Source organism: Lynx canadensis, chromosome D1 (genome assembly GCF_007474595.2).
Source record: "Lynx canadensis isolate LIC74 chromosome D1, mLynCan4.pri.v2, whole genome shotgun sequence".
NCBI lineage: Eukaryota > Metazoa > Chordata > Mammalia > Carnivora > Felidae > Lynx > Lynx canadensis.
In genome coordinates, this window is record NC_044312.2 from 26,524,854 (window position 1) to 26,546,636 (window position 21,783).

Consider the following 21,783-nt stretch of genomic DNA (forward strand, 5'->3'; position numbering starts at 1 on the left):
ACTATCAAAACCCAGAAAACAAGTGTTAGCATGGATGTGCAGAAATTGGAACCCTGTGCACTGATATTGGGAGTGCAAAATGGGGCAGCTGCTGTGGAAAACAGTAATGCAATTCCTTAAAAACTTAAACATAGAATTACCATTTGATTCAACACCGCTTCTGGATATATACACCAAAGAACTGGAAGCAGGAACCCAGAGATATGTATACATTAAGGTTTATAGCAGCATTGTTTGCAATAGCCAAAGGTGTAAACAATCAAATAGTTCATCAACAGATAAATACATCAACAAAATGTAGCATATTACATGTAATGTATGTAGTGTATATTCCTGCCTTAAAGGGAAAGAAATTGATACATGCTACAACATGGATGAACCTTGAAGACATTAGGCTAACTGAAATAAGCTAGACATAGGAAGACAGATACTGTATGATTTCAATTAAACAAGAAAACTCGAGTAGTCAATCTCAGAGTCAGAATCTAGAAAAGTGGTTACCCAGGGCTGAAGGATCAGGGAATGGATAGTTATTTAATGGGTATAAAACTTCAGTACAGGATGATGAAAAAATTCTGGAGATAGATGGTGGTAATGACTGCACATTAATGTGAATGTCATTAATGCCACTGCAGTGCACAATTTAAGATGGTTAAAATGGTAATTGTTTTCAATGTTTATTTATTTTTGAGAGAGAGAGACAGAGTATGAGTGGGGGGGCGGGGGGCAGAGAGAGACGGAGACACAGAATCCAATGCAGGCTGCAGGCTCCAAGCTGTCAGCACAGAGCCCAGTGCAGGGTTCAGATTCACAAACTGCAAAATCATGACCTGAGTCAAAGTCAGATACTTAACCAACTGAGCCACCCAGGCACCTCCTAAAATGGAATTGTTATGTTATGTATATTTTACCACAAAAGAAAGAAAGAAAGAAAGAAAGAAAGAAAGAAAGAAAGAAAGAAAGAAAGAAAGAAAGAAAGAAAGAAAAAAAAATCCCTTACCTCTCTGCAAACTTTTTAACTATAACAATACCCCATGACTATTTTCCTGGTCAATAAATATAAATCTAATTCAGCCTTTTTAGTAACTGCACACTATGTCATATAACGGACATGCTATACCATATTTAACTACTCCCACACTGACAAACATTTGCTATTATAAATAATATATATAATAATATATAATATAAATAATATATAATTCTGCAGTCCGAATCCTTAAGGTTCTTATGATATATCAGTTCCATACAATGGAGTCTCCAAATTGCAATTACTGGGCAAAGTAAATAGTATATTGAGATCTTTAATCCATCTTCAATTTTTGTTTATTCATGGTCTAAAGCATGAGGAAAGATGGTCTGTGTTTGTTAGGTTATGAATTTGGTTGCATGTGACAAAAAACTCCGATAGCTGTGACTTATACCGGATACAGTTTTATGTATCTTTCACATAATCATCTAGAGATGGGCATTGCAGGACTGGTATGGAGACTACTGTGTGAGGTAATCCAAGAATCCAGCCTCCTTTTATCCCTCACTCCACAGTTCATTTTCATGGTACAAGATGGCTGACTGCCATCTCCATGTTCCAGTCAGCAGGACAGGAGCAGGGAGAAGATGGGTGTGTTCCCTTCGTTTCAGGCGAATAGTTGCCTATACTACTTCTGCTTGCAACCTATTGTCCTGAACTTAGTCACATAATCCATCCTAGCTAAAAGGGAGGCTGGGAAAAATAGTACTCATTCTGGGTGGCCATTTGCCCACTTGGGACTATGATGACTAAGGGGAGATTGGATAATGAGCAAGTCTATGATAAGATCTTCCAAAAGAATCGTCAATTATGTCAGCAATGTTTATAAAAATAAGCCATTTCCCATTGAATTAAAAACCATCTTTGTGTTTATCAAGACCCACATATAATTGGATCTGTTTCTAGACATTAACCTGTTTCATTGTTATCTTTAATGGTTTTATCATAATTGGTAGCTGTTCTTGTATTAACTTATGGTTGTTGATATATTAGTAATTTATCTTTTGTTACCTGTTTGATTTAAGCTATTTGATTTATGTTCTTTTTATAGACCAAGTTAAAGACAAACTTACTTTGTAAGAACTAGTTTGTCCTCGCACTTGGATATTATAATTTGAAACAGATACAATTTTCTTAGTTCCAATTTTTCAATGTTAAGAAGCATCTACCCCACCAGTAACTACTACTGAGGAGTCACGCATCTGTTTCATCATCATGGCCTTAGAGGACACGATCACTAAAAAGAAAGCCTGACCATTGCAGGAATCTGGTGACAGGGAAAGGTGTTCCCCAGGGTAACTAACAGGCATCCAGGACTCCACCCTCTCAGCCATTTCAAAAACAATGGATGTGCACAAGTGCCAGATGAGACCTAGTAGTTAAGTAAATTCCCAAGTTGATGGGAAACAAAAGAGGTGGTCCTCCAGCTCCAGGAACTGGCGCGCTATCCATCTGAGGCGTGTGGTTCCATTAGCCTTTTAAGTGATAGCAGTGCCTCTCTGCCATTATCTCTTCCACCAGGCCTCATTCACTCTGTTCTATAGAGGAAGGATTTGCTCAAGTTGATGCCTTATTCTCAAAAGTCTCTTTTGACTTCACAAAAAAGAAAGACTACTTGATCAAGAGAAGCTGCCCTTGGGATCCTATCCCCTGCCGCCCTGCTAGGGTGTATCCTCTGCCTTTCTTTAAAACCCACATGCAGCATCTTTTCCATGAAGACTTTCTTGGTTTCCAGGACTATCAACAATGGGATCAGCTGGAAGGCATCTTAGAGATCCAGAGGGGCGATTCTCAGCCCTGACTTCCTCTGGTCACCTAAGTAACTTTTAACCGGTCCCTCTGACGACTTCCTCCGGAGATTCTGATCAGTAGGTCTGAGATGGAGCCGTAGATCTTGCTAAGGGAGAAGTTTTTCACTTCCACAGGGGATTACGAGCTAGGGTAGGAAACTAGGCCAACCCCTTACCTTACAGATGGGGGCACCGAGATCACAGGCTACTGCAAGAAAGGCGTGCATTTCTTAGCAGGAAGGGAGCCCCTTCCAGCAAGGGCTTTGTCTCCTTCGCAGCTCTTTCTCTAGCACCTAGAACTGCGCGGGTGTAACAGGCGGCAGACCTGTCGGATGAATGAATGAACTCATGTGACCCCGAGCTTAAACCAGAGAACTGGACTCTCGTCCAGGATGGGACACCAGTGCCTGCCTTTGCTGGAGGGAGATCGGTGACTAGTTCGTCGGTGTGTTCACCGATTGCGTCGCTCGGTAAACAGTCTTCCTTGCGACAGCCTCTTCGCCACAGTCCTCGCCGCCTCCCAGGTTTCTGTAATTGCTTTGCATCATAGGAGGTCACGGTTAGTCGCAGTTCGCCCTGGGTGCCCAGGACCCCGCCCCTGTTGGAGCACACCTTAGGGCGTGTCTTGGGCCCCGGCGGGAGTGTCGGGGGGCGTGGAGGGAAGTTCGGGCTTAGAGCCGGGAGGCTCCGCACGTTCTGCACCGGCGGGGGGAGGCGGTCAGTCTGCGGTGGGGAGGGCAGGCAGTCGCGCTGCTGGGCCGGGCCGGGCCGGGCGCTCGCACCTGCTGGGTGGCGGCCGCAGTCGGCGCAGGACGGAGGCGCTCCGCGCAGGTGAGACGCCGCCACGGGCCGGGGGCTCGGACTCCGCGGACGCCGGGCCAGGGGAGGGGGCCTCCGATGGGGAGGGGGCTCGGACAGGGCAGGGGGGCGCCCGGAACGGGAGGGGATTCGGCGGGGGGAGCGGGCTCCGGCAGGGCAGGGGGAGGAGCTGGACTGCCCGGGAGCCGTGCGCACCTGGGTCGGGTCGCCGGCGGCCCTAGGATGAAAACTGCTGCGTCCCAGCCAGTCAGGTCGACCGTGTGGCCAGGCGAGCGGAGCTTCGGAGGGCGAAGCCCCTGCCCTCCATTCCACCAACGCCCCTCTCCCCCCCACCCCACCCCCGAGGACCCGAGGATCCGGGGACACCCGGCCCATGACCGCTCCTCTCCAGCTCCACACCGCCGTGGGCACTTACCTCCTACTGTCTGTCCTTTTAGCGCCACTCCACAAACACCGCCAACCAGATACTTCCTTAAACCAGGAAGCCTAGAATTTAATAAGAGGGGATTGACTGATAAAGTTTCCTGGGTCATGATTTAGCTCCCACTAATACTTCAGTGGGTAGAAACGGATGTCAGGTGCAAAGAGGTAAGATTAGCAGGGGTTGGGGAGGTTTACACTGGACCTAAAAATAGTTTTAGGGGACCCTGCCTGGGTGCAGAAGGATAACCTCTAGAAACGTAATCTAGCCCTAGATATAAGAAAGATTTGCATTTCAGCCTTTCAAAGTTTTAGCCAGCTACCTCTTCTAAGAGTCACAGAAGTGACCATTTCCTTCACGTCTTCTGCCATTTCCCTCAGTGAGTGCCATGTTCCTCCCCATCCCTGACCATTTGCCTCATTGCCCTACTCACCGCCCTGTTTGACTCATAAAGTGGCATAAGAATTTCATCTGTGTCTTTACATTCACTTTAATAGGTAGTACGGCTTATCATTCCTAAGAAACATGTACTCTTTGGCCAGATGTGCAACCTGTTCAATACAATCCGGGGTTTGTCCATGTTAAACCACGTAGGAGAGACTCCTCATACACTCTGAGAGTCCAACATAGTTCTTCATGGACTGAGAGTTCATGGGCTCAATAAGGATGTAGCTACCCTCTGTTCCTAGAGTTTCTGAGAAAGCCATGCAATTGATACGAAAGCTTTATTGAATATGGTTCTCTGATTTTCCAAGGGAGAGTGCCTGACATAAGCAGAAGGGAGGCATTATTTCTGGCTGTGCACTAATGGTTCTGGTATTAGGAAAGCCAAGCATTCACTTTCCTTTTAAAGGACTTTGATATCTTCTCACTTGTTCCATGGGAGGCACAGTATCACCACGTACTTATTTCATGTATTCTGTGGGTTCTGGAATTGGTTGTGATGGCCCAAGTGAGACTATCAAAGCTCGCGTTGACACCAGTGATTCTGTTTGGAATGTTCCCCAGTATGTCCTTGGTGTGTCTCTTGCCTAATCTTAGCAAATGGAACTTTGAGATAGGATTTGGCAAGGGCTGGGGGAGACAAGGAGTAAAGAGAAAGAAAGACTTCTCTCTTGTCTCCTTACCACCTTCAAGTTAACATCGGCTGCCATGTTTAAATGGTCAAAGTACAGAAATTGCTTATGTTGGTTATAATTAAAGGATTATCTCTTTCCTTCAAATGCATTTGTTTGTTGAAAGTGGGTAAGGGCAGTTTTACCACATGTAGAGCCTATTCCATAGCCAAATTTCCTGTTATTGCAAAACTTTTTATAATTGTCAGTAAGAGAATAGAAGTCACCACTCTGTCATCAACTAATGGGCATGTATGAGACAGATTTCAAATCTGTATTTGTTTCTATGGACAGGTCATGAAACAAAAACTAGATCATGTACAATACTATGCAATATCCAATAGGAACAATTAGAGGCTACAAGTAAGTACTAGAATCCCCACACGTCATTTGGACTCAGCTTCCCTTTTAATTAAACAGTCTTCTCCCCCAAACCTTTACTGGGGGGCTAGAAATAAACAGAGATTATTTGAATTTTAGCTGTTTTTGTTTCTCTTGTCTGTTCTCTGTGTGAAAATAAAATGGGTCACAAGGTGCACTACTGAAGGGACAAAGAAACTCAAAAGATTTTTTTTTTTTTAGTTTATTTATTTATTTTGAGAGAGAGAGCAGGAGAAGGGGAGGGGCAGAGAAAGAGAATTCCAGGCACGCTCCTCGCTGTCAAGAGTCAGACGCTCAACCAACTGAGCCACCCAGGCTCCCTGAAACTCAAAAGATCTATCAGCCTTCTGTGATGAAGAATTTAAGCTGAAGATACCAAAGTACACTCATGTATTTCCCTGTGGAATTTAGATATCATAAACCATTATTGATACCACGGCAGCTTTAGAGTACAAGGCGATTTCCATAAGCAGCACTGTGAGGAAATAGTAATAGCTTATTTCATAATTGAGGAAACTGAAACAGAAATACTGAGTATCTGGCCTGAGGTTATCCAGCTGTTAAGTGGCAAAGCCAACCTTAAGCCAGAACTTCTTCCGTAATACCTCAGCTCCCTACAGGGGAGCTCTTTTGTTTGCTTGTGTAATTTGGGGGTGAGGAGTTGTCTGTGATTTGTTTTTCCTGAACATTTACTTACCATACTCTCTGACTATGAACTCTTAGAATCTAAATTTAGGAACATTCTTGTTTGGTATCTTTCATGCCCATCTTTGTTCATCGTAACTGCAAAAATATTTTAGAGCTGCGGATAGCCTGAAATATTTATCATGCCCAATCTTTTTGTTTCTTCTGAGAACAAAATGGGATTCAGGAAAAATTAAGCAAGTACCCAAACCTACTTGGCTGAAGAACTGCAGCTAAAACCTAGGCTTCCCAGTGTTCAGACTACTGCTGTTTCCAGCATGTGGTCCCTCGAGGATTTCCTAGATACATAAGTCAAGTGGTTCAGTTTTGGGTCTGTGACAGCAAACTATAGCCTCCCTGAATCCTGGACTCAAATATCCGTAGATTCTCCTACTCTAACTGGATTCCACAGTCCGTGAGAGAAAAAGCCTTTTGGTCTGGCCCATTGTGTTTTTCTGAGCACAGTGCCCGTAGTGGGCACTCAATAAAATGCGTTCAATACTTACCAAACAAACGTTTGAACAAGGATGAGATGTCATTAGGACTTCATTCAGCTACAAGTAACGGAAAACCCTACTACAATAACTTAGTAAGTGAGGAGTTTGTTTTTCTCAAATAGCTGGATGCCTGGGGGTGAGAAGCTGAGGATTGGGCCAGATTCCTCTGTCTTCCTGCACCACCATCCTTAGCATGCATCTTTTGTCCTCACTGAGAGACAGGCACCTCTTTGTGTCAGAGAGGGCTTACCAGAAAGAAGGGCAGAAGGAAGGGCAGAAGGCATGTACCAGCTGAATCTGTCCTTGTTTTTATAATAATATCACTCTTGAAAGTTCCACCCAATAGACTGCTTATACCTCATTGATATAAGAACTCTGTCACATAACCACTCCTAATTATAGGAAAACCTGAGCAAATCTAGTGTTTTAGTCAGCCATGTTGCCAATATAACAAAATAGGGAGTCTGTTAAGGAAGAAGGGGAAAATAGATATAGGGTAAGCAACTAGCAGCATCTGCCATAATATGTTTTATGAGTCATTGACTCTTTGTTTCTATATGGGTTGTTGTTGTTTTATTTTTATTTTTTTATTTTTATTTTTATTTTATTTTTACCTGTTGTTTTTTGGTTTATTAAAAAAGCAATAGATAATGCAGTGGATGTAGGGGAACTTTTTAAAATTATTGATTCCGAGGTCCACCCCCAAGAAATGCTGATTATTTAGGTCTGGAATGAGTCTATAAATCTGAATGATAAGCTGGCACTCCAGATAATTTGAACACAGGTGGTCACAGGTTCATAATTTGAAAAACATTGCATTGGGGCTAGTTTATCAGAGGCACCTTCGTTTTATTTCCAAAGGCTTTCTGTCTCATCCCTCTTGAGGCTGTTTCTAAATTTTGGTCAACACAAATAAATGGAGAGTCTTAAAAGTCACAAGTTCTACAAGGCTTTTACTGAGTCTACACAGCTACCTCCCTAGAGGCAATGACTTTCAGTCTCTCATCTATGTTTTTCTCATACTTACCACCATATTCCCAAGTAACATGCTAATACTGGCTATTTCTCATTCTTTTCCCAGTTCTGGATAGTATCTATTGACATCCTACCAGGGAGGATAAGGATGTAGCTCTCTTATACCCTCATTATTCTTTTTCATATTTGTTTCCCTTTCTTGCAAGGTCCTAATATAGTTATAGCCTATTTTTTTTGATATAGCAATGTTTAGTGTTTACATTATTATGACTTTTTCCAGCTATGTGATACACCATGATTTCTACACTTCCTTTCTTGTACAACCTTTCTCTATACCTGGAGTTAGTAATTGCTACCTCTTCTTCAGTTGCTTAGGTTTTTTGAGTACTCATTACAATTCTGACTCAAACTTTGACAGGATGGTAAAATTCCTCTCAGTAGAGAGTTAAGCATCAAGTAAGTAGTCAGTTTGATATGCTTTTCTTGGAAGCATCCCTGCCCAGCCCCCTATTCTCTGAGACTGGTTATTCTGAGCTCCTTGTTGCACGGGGAGCTTCCTTTGCTACCACCTTGTCAATTGTACCGGATTCCTGTTTCTTGGATTCTGTGCCCTCTCACTCCTTGGTCTTGCTGGAGCATGGCTTCCTGAGAAAAGCCACGTGGAGACAGAGGCAAATTTATCCAGGAGCTGCTGAAGTTCACATTTGCAGGCCTCTGTGAGGGCTGCAAACTGTTGAAAGTTGACAAGTGGAGAGGAAAAGCCAGGTCGCCATCAGGAAGCATTTGGGGCACATTTTCTAAAAAGATTTTAGAAGAAAGAGCCATGAATCTCCAAGGTTCCCATTTGTTGTGATTTCTCTTCTCAATCTAAATAAATATTCACGTTCACACCCAATTTTGTGTTGGTAATTTTATTATTTTTTTCTTAAAGAGGGCTCCCCAAATTATAGAAGATTCAGGCCCCCCAGGACCTGGCTTTTTGAGTCTTTGTACATTTATGATGTCGTTTTTCTTCCATCATATTTGATTGATGGTTTGGCTGGATATAGGTTATCAGTTGGAATTAATTTCCCCTCAGAATGTTGAAGGCATTCCTCCGTTTTCTTCTCCCTTCTTATCGCTCAGTTGAGAAGCTGATGCCATTATGATTTCTGATCCCATGCATTTTTTTTTTGCTGTCTGGAAGTTTGTAGGGTTTTCTTTTATTTAGTCCTCATGTTCTGATATTTCACAATGTTGTTAGTTCATACTAGTTTGGGTTTTTGTCCCCCCAGTCATTGTTTTGGATACTTTAAAGGACTCTTCAATCTAAAAATCATATTCTTCAGTTTTCTTCTGTCGCATAATTTCCTCTGTTCTTTCTGCAACTTACATTAAATTACTTAGATGCTGGATCTCTCGAATCTTCCCTCTTGGTTTTTTATCTTTTCTACTTTTAAAAAAAACTCTAATCTTTTAGTTCTAATAAATATTCCCACCCTTATATTAAATTTTTACATTTCTATCATCATATTTCTAATTCCCAAGGACTTTTATTTGGGTGGGGTGAGGCGGCTTTCAAGAAATTTTTATAGCATCCTGCTCCTATTTTATGGATGCAGTATCTTTTCCTATTTCCCTGAGAATATTAGCTCTGATTTTTTTCTAATTTTGAGAGTATCCCAAATGGTGTCTGTATATTTTCAAAGGCCCCTTTTTTTTCTGTTGTTTCTGTTCTGCCTTTTATGGCAGAAGCTTTATTCAACTGTCCGTGTTTAAGAATGGTGTACCAAAAATGCCAAAATGTGTAGTCTGTGAGTGTGGCTTGCAGATTGTGAGCTTCATTGTAGGGCGATTATCCAGAGCAGGCTTTTTTGATGGCTCATCATTGTGTCTCTAGCAGCTTTCTAGTCTAATCAGTTTCTCATCAGGAAGACCCCATCTCTAGCCATTTATTCCTGTTTGAGAAAAGACCATTAGTAAGTTTGATTTATTTATTATGTAATCCATTTAATAGGAAAGGTTCTTGTTTTGAGTGGGTAAGTGGTAGTTTAGGATCCAAACATTTAGAATTTAGTTCTTGACTCTGCCCCCCCCTTTGAAGTGGCTGCCTCTGTGTACCCCTGTGTTCCTCTGTGTGTCTTTTGTCAGCAGCAGGGAGACAATCAGCAGTCTTCCACGGAGAGTGAGTTCTTTTCTATTAAAAAGCAAGACGCTCTGGGGCACCTGACTGTCTCGGTTGGTAAAGCATGTGACTCTTGATCTTGAGGTTGTGAGTTCAAGCCCCACACTGGGCATAGAGCTTACTTAAAAAATAAATAAGTAAAAATAAAAAGGCCTGAGATTTTAGTGTAATAAGAGTCTTGTAAGCACAAGTACAACAAATTGTTTTGGAATAACCATTTGCGAAACATTTATTACCCACCGGCGGAGAAATACTTAATCCAGAATAAGTTAGGGCCTTTGGAGAAGCTCCATATCATGCCAATATTTGTCTTAATCTTAATAATGACACTTAGAAGAATATTTAATTAAGATGGAAAATTATAGTTAGCTTATTTCTCTTTAAGAGGTTATATTGAGAAAATATTTTCCTAATACCTCCAAAGAATGTCTTAGTTACAGAATTTGGGAGAGAATTTCTGCCCTTGAAGGTCACTCTGCAAATCCATACTATTTTCTTTCTTTGCTTAGCCTGACATGTGATACCCAAAACTTAGGGCAGGGTCAGCACTTTTTCTTTGCTGGGAAAGTTTTAGATCACAAAAAGGCACCAGATAATATGTGTCACAGGAATGATTCCTGACTTAGCTTTCAAAGACATCTTCATCAGAAAGCCTAGGCATTAGATACCAGATTTTGTACTGTTGGCTCTTCCTTCTCAGGCACCTTTAAAGAAGACAGCAAAGCCCTTGAAGACTGGGCCCAGCCCTGTTGTCTCTGTTTCGCCATCACTTAGAACCATGCCTGATACATAAGAGGCCCTAGATAAATTGACTCCATTACCCATTTTAAATTAACCCTTCCTACTTGTCCCCTTGATGTTTCCTCTGTTTCCTTTGCATCTTTTTATGCCATTTTTTTTCTGGAAGATGATACCTCCTTCTCAAATTTGGTGTGTAGAACAGCTGTTGGAAAAAAGACTGGGAAGATCTTCTACCAGGACTTCAGGTAGAATTTCCAGGAGTGACAACTCCCTGTATCATCTTACTGAAGATGTAATAATTTCTTGGGTTATCACCAAACACCCTACATCTGGCACCATTTTTAATCACAGTTCTATTTGGATGTTTTTTTCTCTCTTGTTCCATGCCACTCTTGTACTGTCCTTTGCTTCCTTCCACTCTCTTTGATCTGGCCCCCACTTTGACCCAGACTTTCTCTTTGTTCCATTCTAACATTTTTTTTCTGTCTCTTCTCCCCTACCGTCATTTGTCTTCTGGTATATTTTGCACAAAGCACACTGATGTACTAATTTCAGAAGACCTATCCTGCCTATCAGGTGGACACCTGTTTAAACTAACCTAGACCCAGGATGAAAAATCTCTCTCTTCTGGCTGTTTTTGAGATAATTTCTAGGCTTTTTTCTCACTGGGATTGTTTATTTTTACAGAGAACAAGAACTAAACTACAAGATCAAATGATCTTGTAGATTAGTGTTTCTCAAATGCTACCACTCACCATAGAACTTGTATTCTCACGGCATGGAGGCTTGGCTGAAAACAGCATGGCATAAGCTATAGTCTCCCTTAATGCTAAAAAAATTTATGCTACCTTCAAATACATCTTTTTAGTTGTTGTTGTTGTTGCTGCTGCTGCTGCTGCTGCTGCTACTGGTGGTGGTTTTTGGAAAGAGAGCATGAGCAGGGGAGGGACAGAGAGAGAGAGAGGGAGAGAGAGAATCCCAAGCAGGCTCCATGCTATTAGCACAGAGCCCCATGTGGGGTTTGATCTCACAACCTTGAGATTATGCTCTTGAGCTGAAATCAAGAGCTGGATGCTTAACAGACTGAGCCACTCAGGTGCCCCACATCTCTGTTTTAACATGAAAATAATTTTCCCCAAAATCTTAAGGTGAAATTGATAATTATATGATGGTAACCATGTTGGTCATGTGATTTCAGATATTTTGACTGTTGGGGCTTACCTGTACACCAGTCTGAGAGGCATGATCTCTTAAGGACTAGAAGATCTCTCAAGGACTCATCTCACTCTAAAAATTATATGAAAAAGTAATGATAGGGGCGCCTGGGTGGCTCAGTCAGTTAAGCATCCGACTTCAGCTCAGGTCACGATCTCATGGTCCGTGAGTTCAAGCCCCGCGTCAGGCTCTGGGCTGATGGCTTGGAGCCTGGAGCCTGCTTCCGATTCTGTGTCTCCCTCTCTCTCTGCCCCTCCCCCATTCATGCTCTGTCTCTCTCTGTCCCAAAAATAAATAAATGTTAAAAAAAATTAAAAAAAAAAAAAGAAAATGTAATGATAGCAGCACCCTTAGAAATGACTGGATTCAGGAGCTAGTGTCCTCATGATTCAGGATTATGGCTAGGTTGATTTAGTTCAGTTCAGATCAAGACCTGTTATTATATGGCAAGCTTTATGGGAACTTTATGGGAAAGTTTATGGGAACTTTAACACGAAGTAGATAAGATCTCTGCTCTTGAGGAGCCTATGGTCTAGTGAGTAAGACATGTAAATGTGTAATTTTAATATAACAGGCTAAGTGATAAAAATCAAGATATGTGTAATGTACTATGCTAGAACAGAGGTGGGGCCATAGCCTAGCCTGGAAGTTCACAGAAGGCTTTCTAGAGGAGATATGGCACACCTATTCAAAACTGAGAAAAGGGAAGTCACGCGAAGAAAAAATGGAAAAGACACACAAGGTGGAGGGAATAGCATGAGCACTGTAAGGTTTGTGGTGGGGACAGATGGGAGATGAGGCTTGAGAGACAGGCCAAGAGCCACATTCTGGGTATATGCAATGCAAAGGGGCATGGACTACATCTGGGTGGTGGTTAGTCAGTGAAATATTTTAGATTCTATAGTGGCGTAGTCAGATTTACATTTTAGGCAGATGACTCTGGTAGCAGAGTGGAAAAAGGATTTATGGATGGCAGGATTAGAGGCACTGCAGTCGTCCAGGCAAAAGACAATGAGAGCCTAAATGAGATAACTATCGTAGGACTGGAAAGGAAAAAGAACATCAGAAAATTTGGGTAGCCAAAATAAGCAGAATATTTTAGTCTCTTGGGGAATTGGGACACTGCAGGGCAGAGAGAGGGATAAAAGGGAGTCTCAGATGAGTCCTAGGAATCTGGCTTTAGAAGTAACTGGATGTTAAGCCATTACCAATCTGGTGGGGAAAGAAGATGACGAATTCAGTTTGGGACATGTTGACTTTGAGGTGTCTAAGAAGAATCTACATGTTTCTGTGTGTCTGTTGGTTTAGCAAGTTGTTAGATATATGAGTTTGAAACTAAGGGCAAAGGTCAAGGCTAGAGAAAAGAGTCATCAGCGTGCAGGTGGTAATGGAACTATGGGTATGTATGAGTTCTTGCCAGAAGAAGCTATATAGAACAGTGGACCAAAGTCTGCTCGTGTTTAAGAGACAGGAAAAAGAAGAGGACCATTTAAGGGAGAAAAAGAAGATTATAGCAGATGAAGGGAGCCAGGAGAGAATAGTATCTTGAAAGCCAAGAGCAGTAGATAATTCCAAAAATGAGTGACTAAGGGATGGTGTCAGCTACAGAGTAGTGCAGGAACAGAAGAGAGGTCTACTCAGATAATATTTTAAAGATTTCCACTGATGAAGCAATATGAAGAGATTTGGTGACACCCGTGAATGTAATTTTAGTGTGATGGAGGTGAAGGAGCAGAACTAAATGGAGACAGCAATTGTATTTCCAGGTTTTTTCATGAAATTTAACTGATTTTGACAATGTTTTATTGCAATACACAAACCATCAAAATCCCTTTCTATCCAAAGACAATTTCATTTAAGTGGTAATTTAATTCAATAATTAATGACTTTCCAAATAATTTTAATATTAGAAACTGTAATTGTCTATAAATAAACCTATTATCGAAGGCATTTTGGCTCTGGACTAGGTGAGATGGTGAGAAAAAGATCCACCTATTTTGAGAACATATGTATAAAGTTTAAAAATTTGCAAAACTATATGTTGTTTGGAGATCATGTATGTACTAAATGTATGTAGTATAGAGCAAGACAAAAGTGAGTGATTGCTAAACACACAATTCAAAATGATGCTACTTCTCAAGAGGGAAGTCAGGGAAGCTATCAAGGATGTGTCAATAGGAAGCTCCAAAGATGTTAGTAATGTTCTGTTTCTTAAGCTGAGTCATGCCACACAGCTGTTATTCTTTACAACTTTTATATACATTAGCTATATTACTTTTATGTTTGGAATAGTAAATAGGAAGAGAGATACACAATGGTTCTTCAGGGACCCAGGTCCAAACAGAATTTTTTGTTTCTTTTTCCTTTTTCTCTTATTATTTTATGTGAAAAATTCTTGGGCCTGATTATAGTTGACAGGAAGAAGGCAACAAAGGGTGAGAGAAGTTCATGAGTGCTAGAACTCAGAGGACACAGGTGAGGATCCAATCAAAAGCACAGATTAAAGGGCACCTGGGTGGCTCAGTCGGGTGAGTGTCACCTCTTGATTTCAGCTCAGGTCATGATCCCAGAGTCATGGGATCCAGTCCCATGTCAGGCACCGCGCTGAGTGCTAAGGGCTGCTTCCATAGTTTGACTATTGTATTTATTTAATGCTGCTATAAACATAGGGGTGCATGTATCTCTGAATTAGAATTTTTGTATTCTTTGGGTAAACACCCAGTAGTGTGACTGCTGGATCATACGGTAGTTCTACTTTTAACTCTTTGAGGAACCTCCACACTGTTTTCTAGAGCAGCTGCACCAGTTTGTATTCTCACCAACAGTGCACAAGGGTTCCTTTTTCTCCACCTCCTTGCCATCATCCATTTTTTCTTGTGTTGTTGATTTTAGCCATTCTGACAGGTGTGAGGTGATATCTCATTGTGGTTTTGATTTGCATTTCCCTGATGATATGTGATGATGAGTATCTTTTCATGTGTCTGTTGACCATCTGTATGTCTTCTTTGAAGAAATGTCTGCTCATATCTTCTGCCCATTCTTAATCACATCATTTGGTTCTTGAGTGTTGAGTTTTATAAGTTCTTTATATATTTTGGATACTAATCCTTTATGGATATGTCATTTGCAACTATCCTCTCCCATTACATAGGTTGCCTTTTAGTTGCCTTTAGTTGTGTGATTTAGTTGTGTTTCTTTGCTGTGCAAACACTTTTTATTTTGATGTAGTCCCAATAGTTTATTTTTGCTTTCATTTCCCCTGCCTTAAGGTACCTAACTAGAAAAAATAGTTGCTATAACCGATGTCAGAGAAATAACTGCCTGTGCTCTCTTCTAGGATTTTTATGGTTTCAGGTCTCACACTGAGGTCTTTAATTCATTTTGAATTTATTTTTGTGTGTGGTGTAAGAAAGTGGTCCAGTTTCATTCTTTTTCACTTTGCTGTCCAGTTTTCCCAGCACCATTTGTTGAAGAGACTGTCTTTTTCCCCGTGGATATTCTTTCCTGGTTTGTCAAAGATTAATTGACCATATAATTGTGGATTTGTCTTTGGACTTTCCATTATGTTCCATTGACCAATGTGTCTATTTTTATGCCAATACCATACTGTTGATTAGTACAAGTTTATAATACAACTTGAAGTCTGGAATTGTGATACCTCCAGCTTTGCTTTGGTTTTTCAAGATTGCTTAGACTATTCAGGGTCTTTTGTGGTTCCATACAAATTTTAAGAGGGGTCATTTCTTATTCATTTTATTATTTCCTCAGCACCCAGCATATTTAATGGGATCCCATTAAAAAAAAAATGGAAGCAGGAATGAGACCATCTTTTGCTTAGAAATCTAAACTCACTTGGGAGGTAACTGAGCTCTTATTCATGGAATTTTGTTCCACGGCATCATGAACTCATGCCAGAACAAGGCTCAAATTCTTATTCTGGTTTTGAGCCTTCTGACCAAGGACCTACCTACCAACTTACAGAGAAAATAACAATGACAGTAGTAGCTATAAAATTTTTAAAAAAGTGACAGACTCCAGAGTTATTTAAGGGCTCCCAGGCTACTATAGAGCAGGGATACTCTGCCTGAAGTTCAGGACTAAACCATAGTCACATCAGCCATGGGCCACAGAGAACTTTCAACTCTGTACCTTGTGCTTCCTCTGCATTTTACTACTAAGCAGCTCATAGAAGAAAGCGGGAGGTATTAGGCTTGTTATTTGCAGAGTAACAGAAAGCTGAGTCAGGCAGGGTTGGTTGTATTCCAAAGTAAACTCAGGCCAGAAGCCATTTAAGTGTTTCTGTTGGCAAAGACAGATTCAAAATAATATTCTGTGTTCTCCCCATTACCTATTTGCCTACTGACCAAACACATATCCCATTTCTATTAAAAAGGTATTCAGGGGCACCTGGGTGGCTCAATCGATTAAGCATCTGACTTTGGGCCAGCTCATGAGTTCAAGCCCCACATTGGGCTCTGTGCTGACAGCTCAGAGCCTGGAGCCTGCTTCAGATTCTGTGTCTCCATCTCTGTCTCTCTGTCCCTCCCCCACTCATGCTCTGTCTCTCTCTCTCTCCCTCCTTCAAAAATAAATAAACATTTTAAAAAATGAAAAAACCCACTACCTTCTCCAGGGTCAGGTAAAGGTTCAACATAATTCCCCTCTCCCCACTTGAAGTTAGTACTAAAAGATACAGCAGCCTTAGTTCAATAATTATACTTCTCCTAAAAGAGAAGCCAGGTTTCTCCCCCATTAATTGTGGGAATAAGTATGAGAACACCAGAGAAGAGAGGAAACTAATATTTGTTAAACACTTACTATAGTTAGCTGCTAGACATTCTCAATTAATCCTCACAAGATGCTTCTGAGGTAGTGTTAAGGTCCTCATTTTGGAAGAAAGGGTACTGAAAGGGTACCAAGAGGTTAGGGAAGTTGTCCATGACCTTACCAGTAAAAGCAGCAAAGATTGACGCTCCATAGTTTGTGCTCTTTCTATTATATGACTGTATTTCCCCCTTAAAGGAACATGTAGGAATCCAGTTTCCTTTAGGGAAATTAAGGAAATAGAATTCACCGGAACTAATATAAAACTTGACTTGCATCTTTCTAACTTAACTTTCCTCAGGCCCATTTGTGAGTTGGTTTATATCCTTTCCAGAGATTCTTGGGCACATAGGACTACAATGTCTGGTTGATTTGACTTTTAAGTATACTGTTCTGTTCATTCCCAACCTAAGACAATTTAAAGGTTTAATGCATTCCAGCCATGGAAGAGAATGACATTAGGTCTTTCTTGGTAAAGAAAGTGGGAATGGTAGGGTAAAGAGAGTAAGAAACATTATCTAGCTCGATTCTGACCATATGGATGATTGGCTACACCTGCTTCTTAGTCTAGGCATGTACTATTTGCTCTGTCTGGAGCTTTACCCACACTACCTATGTTTACCTGTTTTTCAAGGAAGTTTTAGGGACACTTGCTCTATAATCTTTCTCCTATTTCTCCCAGGCTGAGTCAGAGTCCTACATTCATTGTCATAACACTCTGCACACTCTATTAAAACATTTAATATATATGTCATAATTGTTGAATTACTCATTCTTTACCACAGTTTCATCTTATTGTAGGCAAGGCCCTTCTTTGAAGATTGATGAAATCCATTTTCAAGAGTAGAAGGTAGACAAAGGCACTAAGACAATTCAATGGGGGAAAGAAGAATCTTTTCAACAAATGGCTGGGACAATTAGATATGCAAAAAATGAAGTTGGATCACTACTTCACACCACATACAAAAGTTAATTAAATGGATCATAGACATAAATGTAAGAGATAACTGTAAAAATCCTAGAATAAAACATAGGATTGAATCTGCATGGTCTTGAGTTAAGCAATGGCTTCTTAGATATGACACCAAAGCACAAACCACAAAAGAAAAAAATATAAACTGACTTCATGAAAATCAAAAGTTTCTGTGATCCAAAGGACACAATAGAGAAAGTAAAAAGACAACCCACAAAAAGAGAGAAAATATTTTCAAATCATATATCTGATACAGGACTTGTATCTATAATATATAAAGAGCTATTACAACTCAACAATTTAAATTTTTTTTTAAATGGGCAATGAATTTGAATAGGCATTTCTCCAAAGAAGATATACAAATGCCCAATAAGCTCATGAAAAGATGCTTCACATCACTAATCATTAGGGATCCCATATGGTGCAGCCACTTTGGAAATGAGTCTGGTTGTTCCTCAAAATGTTAAACATAGAGTTACCATATGACCAAGTAATTCCATTCCTAGTATATGCCCAAGAGAAATGAAAACATAGGTACACACAAAAATTTGTACACCAATATTCATAGTATCATTATTCATAACAACCCAAATATCCATCAACACGTGAATGGATATTATATGTCAACCATACTTCAGTTAAAAATATAAAGGATTGGGCACCTAGCTAGCTCAGTTGGTAGAGCATGCAACTCTTGATCTCAGGGTCATGAGTTTGAGCCCCACATTGGGTATGGAGCCTACTTAAAACATAAAACTTTTTAAAAAATTAAAAGATTAAGATTTAAGAACCAGATGAATGGATAAACAAAATGTGACATATCTGTACAATGCAATATTATTCAGCAATGAAAAGGAATGAAGGACTTTTACATGCTACAACATGGATGAACCTTCAAACCATGCTATGTGAAAGAGGCAGAGATATATGATTCCACTTAAATGAAATATCTAGAATAGGCAAACTCATGGAGATAGAAAGTAGATTACTGGTTGCCAGAGTCAGAGGGGTTGAAAGGAAATGGAGAATGATTGCTAATGGGTGTGGGATTTCTTTCGGGGTTGATGAAAATGTTTTAAAATCAGATAGTGGTAATGGTTGCACAACTGTGAATATACCATCAATCACTGAATTATATACTTCAAAGGAGTGAATGTTATGGTATATGAATTATATGTCAATAAGGCTGTTATTTAAAAAAAGAAAAAGAGAGAAATAGCAAGAAAGCATTGAGACTTCTAGAACCATATGAGGGCGATTTTCAGATTCATTAAGAAAAACTGTCCCAGAAATACAAAGCAGCAATACTTAGTAAGGTTGTTTAAACCTTCAGAGTGTCTTCTTTGATACATCTGATTTGTCTTTTGTAGTGATTTAGTAATTAAATCTACAAAAGTATATGGAAATGTCAATTAAGTGATGAATAAATAAAATGTGGTATAATGGGCTGAATTATGCTCCCCATCTTCCAATTTATATGTTGAAGTCCTGATCTCCAGTATGTCAGAAGGTGACTATATTTAAAGATTATCTCTTTAAAGAGATAATTAAGTGGGGCGCCTGGGTGGCGCAGTCGGTTAAGTGTCCGACTTCAGCCAGGTCACGATCTCACGGTCCGTGAGTTCGAGCCCCGCGTCGGGCTCTGGGCTGATGGCTCAGAGCCTGGAGCCTGTTTCTGATTCTGTGTCTCCCTCTCTCTCTGCCCCTCCCCCGTTCATGCTCTGTCTCTCTCTGTCCCAAAAATAAATAAACGTGGAAAAAAAAAATTAAAAAAAAAAGAGATAATTAGGTTAAAATGAGGTCATCAGGGAGGTGTCTAATCTAACTGTTGCCCTTATAAGAGGACACAGGCACACACAGAGGGAAGATGTATGTGAAGACACGGGGAGAAGACAGCCATCTTCAAGCCAAGGAGAACTTGGGCACCATTTCAAAAGATAAAATGTGTCTATCTGGTATCAGAAAGAAAAGGCACGAGTCAGGACAGTTCCAGATACAATTTGCCAAAATAGTCTTTGGCACCTTTTTGGTATAAATTCTACCATTCTTACAGCATCATAACTTCTTCCTTTGATATGATAAAGCGTTCCAATATTTTTTTTAATTTTTTTTAATGTTTATTTATTTCTGAGGCAGAGAGAGACAGAGCATGAGTGGGGGAGGGTCAGAGAGAGAGGGAGACACAGAATCAGAAGCAGGGTCCAGGCTCTGAGCTGGCAGCACAGAGCCCAACACGGGGATTGAACTCACAAACCGTGAGATCATGACCTGAGCCGAAGTTGGTTGCTCAACCGACTGAGCCACCCAGGCGCCCCTTTCCAATATTTTTTTAAAGAAACTGCAAAAGCCTGAGTGTCCTACCCATAACATGTTAACCTCATATATATGTGTACGACTCATAACAACTTAGGTTATCCTAGATAAAAACAGTCCACGAAGCTAAGTGGCTCATTACAACAACTGTTTATTTTTCCTATGCCATGTGTTCATCATGGCTTGTTTGGGGCTCTGCTCAATGTCTCCTCACTCTGGGATCTAGACTGATGGAGAAGCTACTGTCATGAACATTGATAGTAATGTGGTAAAGGGAAATGTGTTCTGAGAGGTCTGGAACTGCCAATTAATTATGTGTTTCCTCCCAGCACTAACACATGTCACTTCTGCCCACAACTCACAAGACCTCACCCAACGACAAGGGGGCCAGAAAGTGCAATCATACCATGTGCCTAGAAGACAGAGAGCCAGAAATACTTAATGAATAGTGTTAAATACCCTCAAAGTAGTCTTCCATTTTGCTTTCCCTGTTCATATAATCATATACCTGTATACATATGTAATACATATATGCAGGACATTACCTTTGTTGTTTAAAATGGAGTCATATTATAAGTAATAGTTTTTTCCATCTTGCTTGTCTCAGCCAGCTCTCTCATGGAAAACCTTCTAGAACAGCTGGTATAGCTCTAATTCATTCTTTTTAATGGTTACATAATATCCCATGGTGAAGATAAACCATAATTCATTAAGTATGTATTAATAAGTATGAAAGCCAAGTCCTTGGTTCTAATGTTGGAGGGTGCTGGTTGCTAAGCCCAGGCACTCAAGGAAGAAAATAAAATTCATTTTTCTTCTTGGTTTTGAGTCTCTCACTCATCTAGGTACATCCTATCCTTCCACTATGTGTACTTTCTTCATCTAAAATAAGGGAAAATTCAGGCTTTTTTTTTTTTTTAAAGGCCCATATCACATTTTGTTTTTAACTACAGGCAAATGACATTGGCCATAATTTTTCATTTCTTTTGCTCCCTCTCTCTATGTCTATGACTCTTCTGTCCTCTTCTTTCCTTGTCCCCTATTCTTCCTTACTCTTACCCGCATTTTCTCTTCTGGACACCATCAACCTGTCTTCATTTCACTTACCTCAAATGAAAAATAGAGAATATAGAGGGGGGAAATGGCTAAAGATAAGGAGGGCAAGGAAAAGCATGTCAAACCTCTTATTCAAATGATGTTTCTTTTCCTGTGATCTCCTTAGACATAACACGAACCACTAGTCTTCTTGGTTGCCAGCTTTAACTCAAAGCTACCCCCTCTCCACGGCTGCCTGGATGGCTCAGCCCATTAAGCATCTGACTCCAGCTCAGGTCACAATCTTGCGGTTCGTGAGTTCTAGCCTGGCATCAGGCTCTGTGCTGGCATCATGGAGCCTGCTTGGGATTCTCTCTTTCTGCCCCTCCCCTGCTCATGCTCTCTCTCAAAAAGAAAATAAACACTAAAAAAAAAAAAAAAAAAAAAAAAAAAAAAGCTACCACCTCTCCAAAACACTCAATCTTCCCTTCACACTCCCATGCTATCTCACACAATATCAAAAAACAATGAATATATTAAAATAAGAATGTTAGGAAACTTTTCCTTGCAGAAGTACTTTCTGATGTTTCTTCTCTGTGGGTTTTCCTTAGATTGAAATATTTTGTACCATGTAATTCTTGGCAGCTTACCCCTTGAGTATTTGCTTTTTTTTTTATTTAATACTTATTTTTAAATTATTTTTTTAAGCTAGACTTCTCAGGGACTTAGCCTGTTTGAATGGTGTTATCAAAATTATCAGAAGCCTAAATTTTTATTCTTCTATTTGAAATTAGTTATTACCTTGT

At 40.3% G+C, this 21,783-nt stretch overlaps 1 protein-coding gene across 1 annotated transcript in view; it reads left to right on the plus strand.

Annotated features, from left to right (window-relative positions):
- The first annotated feature begins 3,601 nt into the window (after positions 1-3,601).
- TMEM45B (transmembrane protein 45B) overlaps positions 3,602-21,783 on the plus strand; it is a 39,284-nt gene continuing 21,102 nt past the window's right edge. Inside the window, exon 1 of the mRNA XM_030331301.2 lies at positions 3,602-3,651. The gene's annotated coding sequence lies outside the window, so the exon portion shown is untranslated. The remainder of the gene's footprint in view (positions 3,652-21,783) is intronic.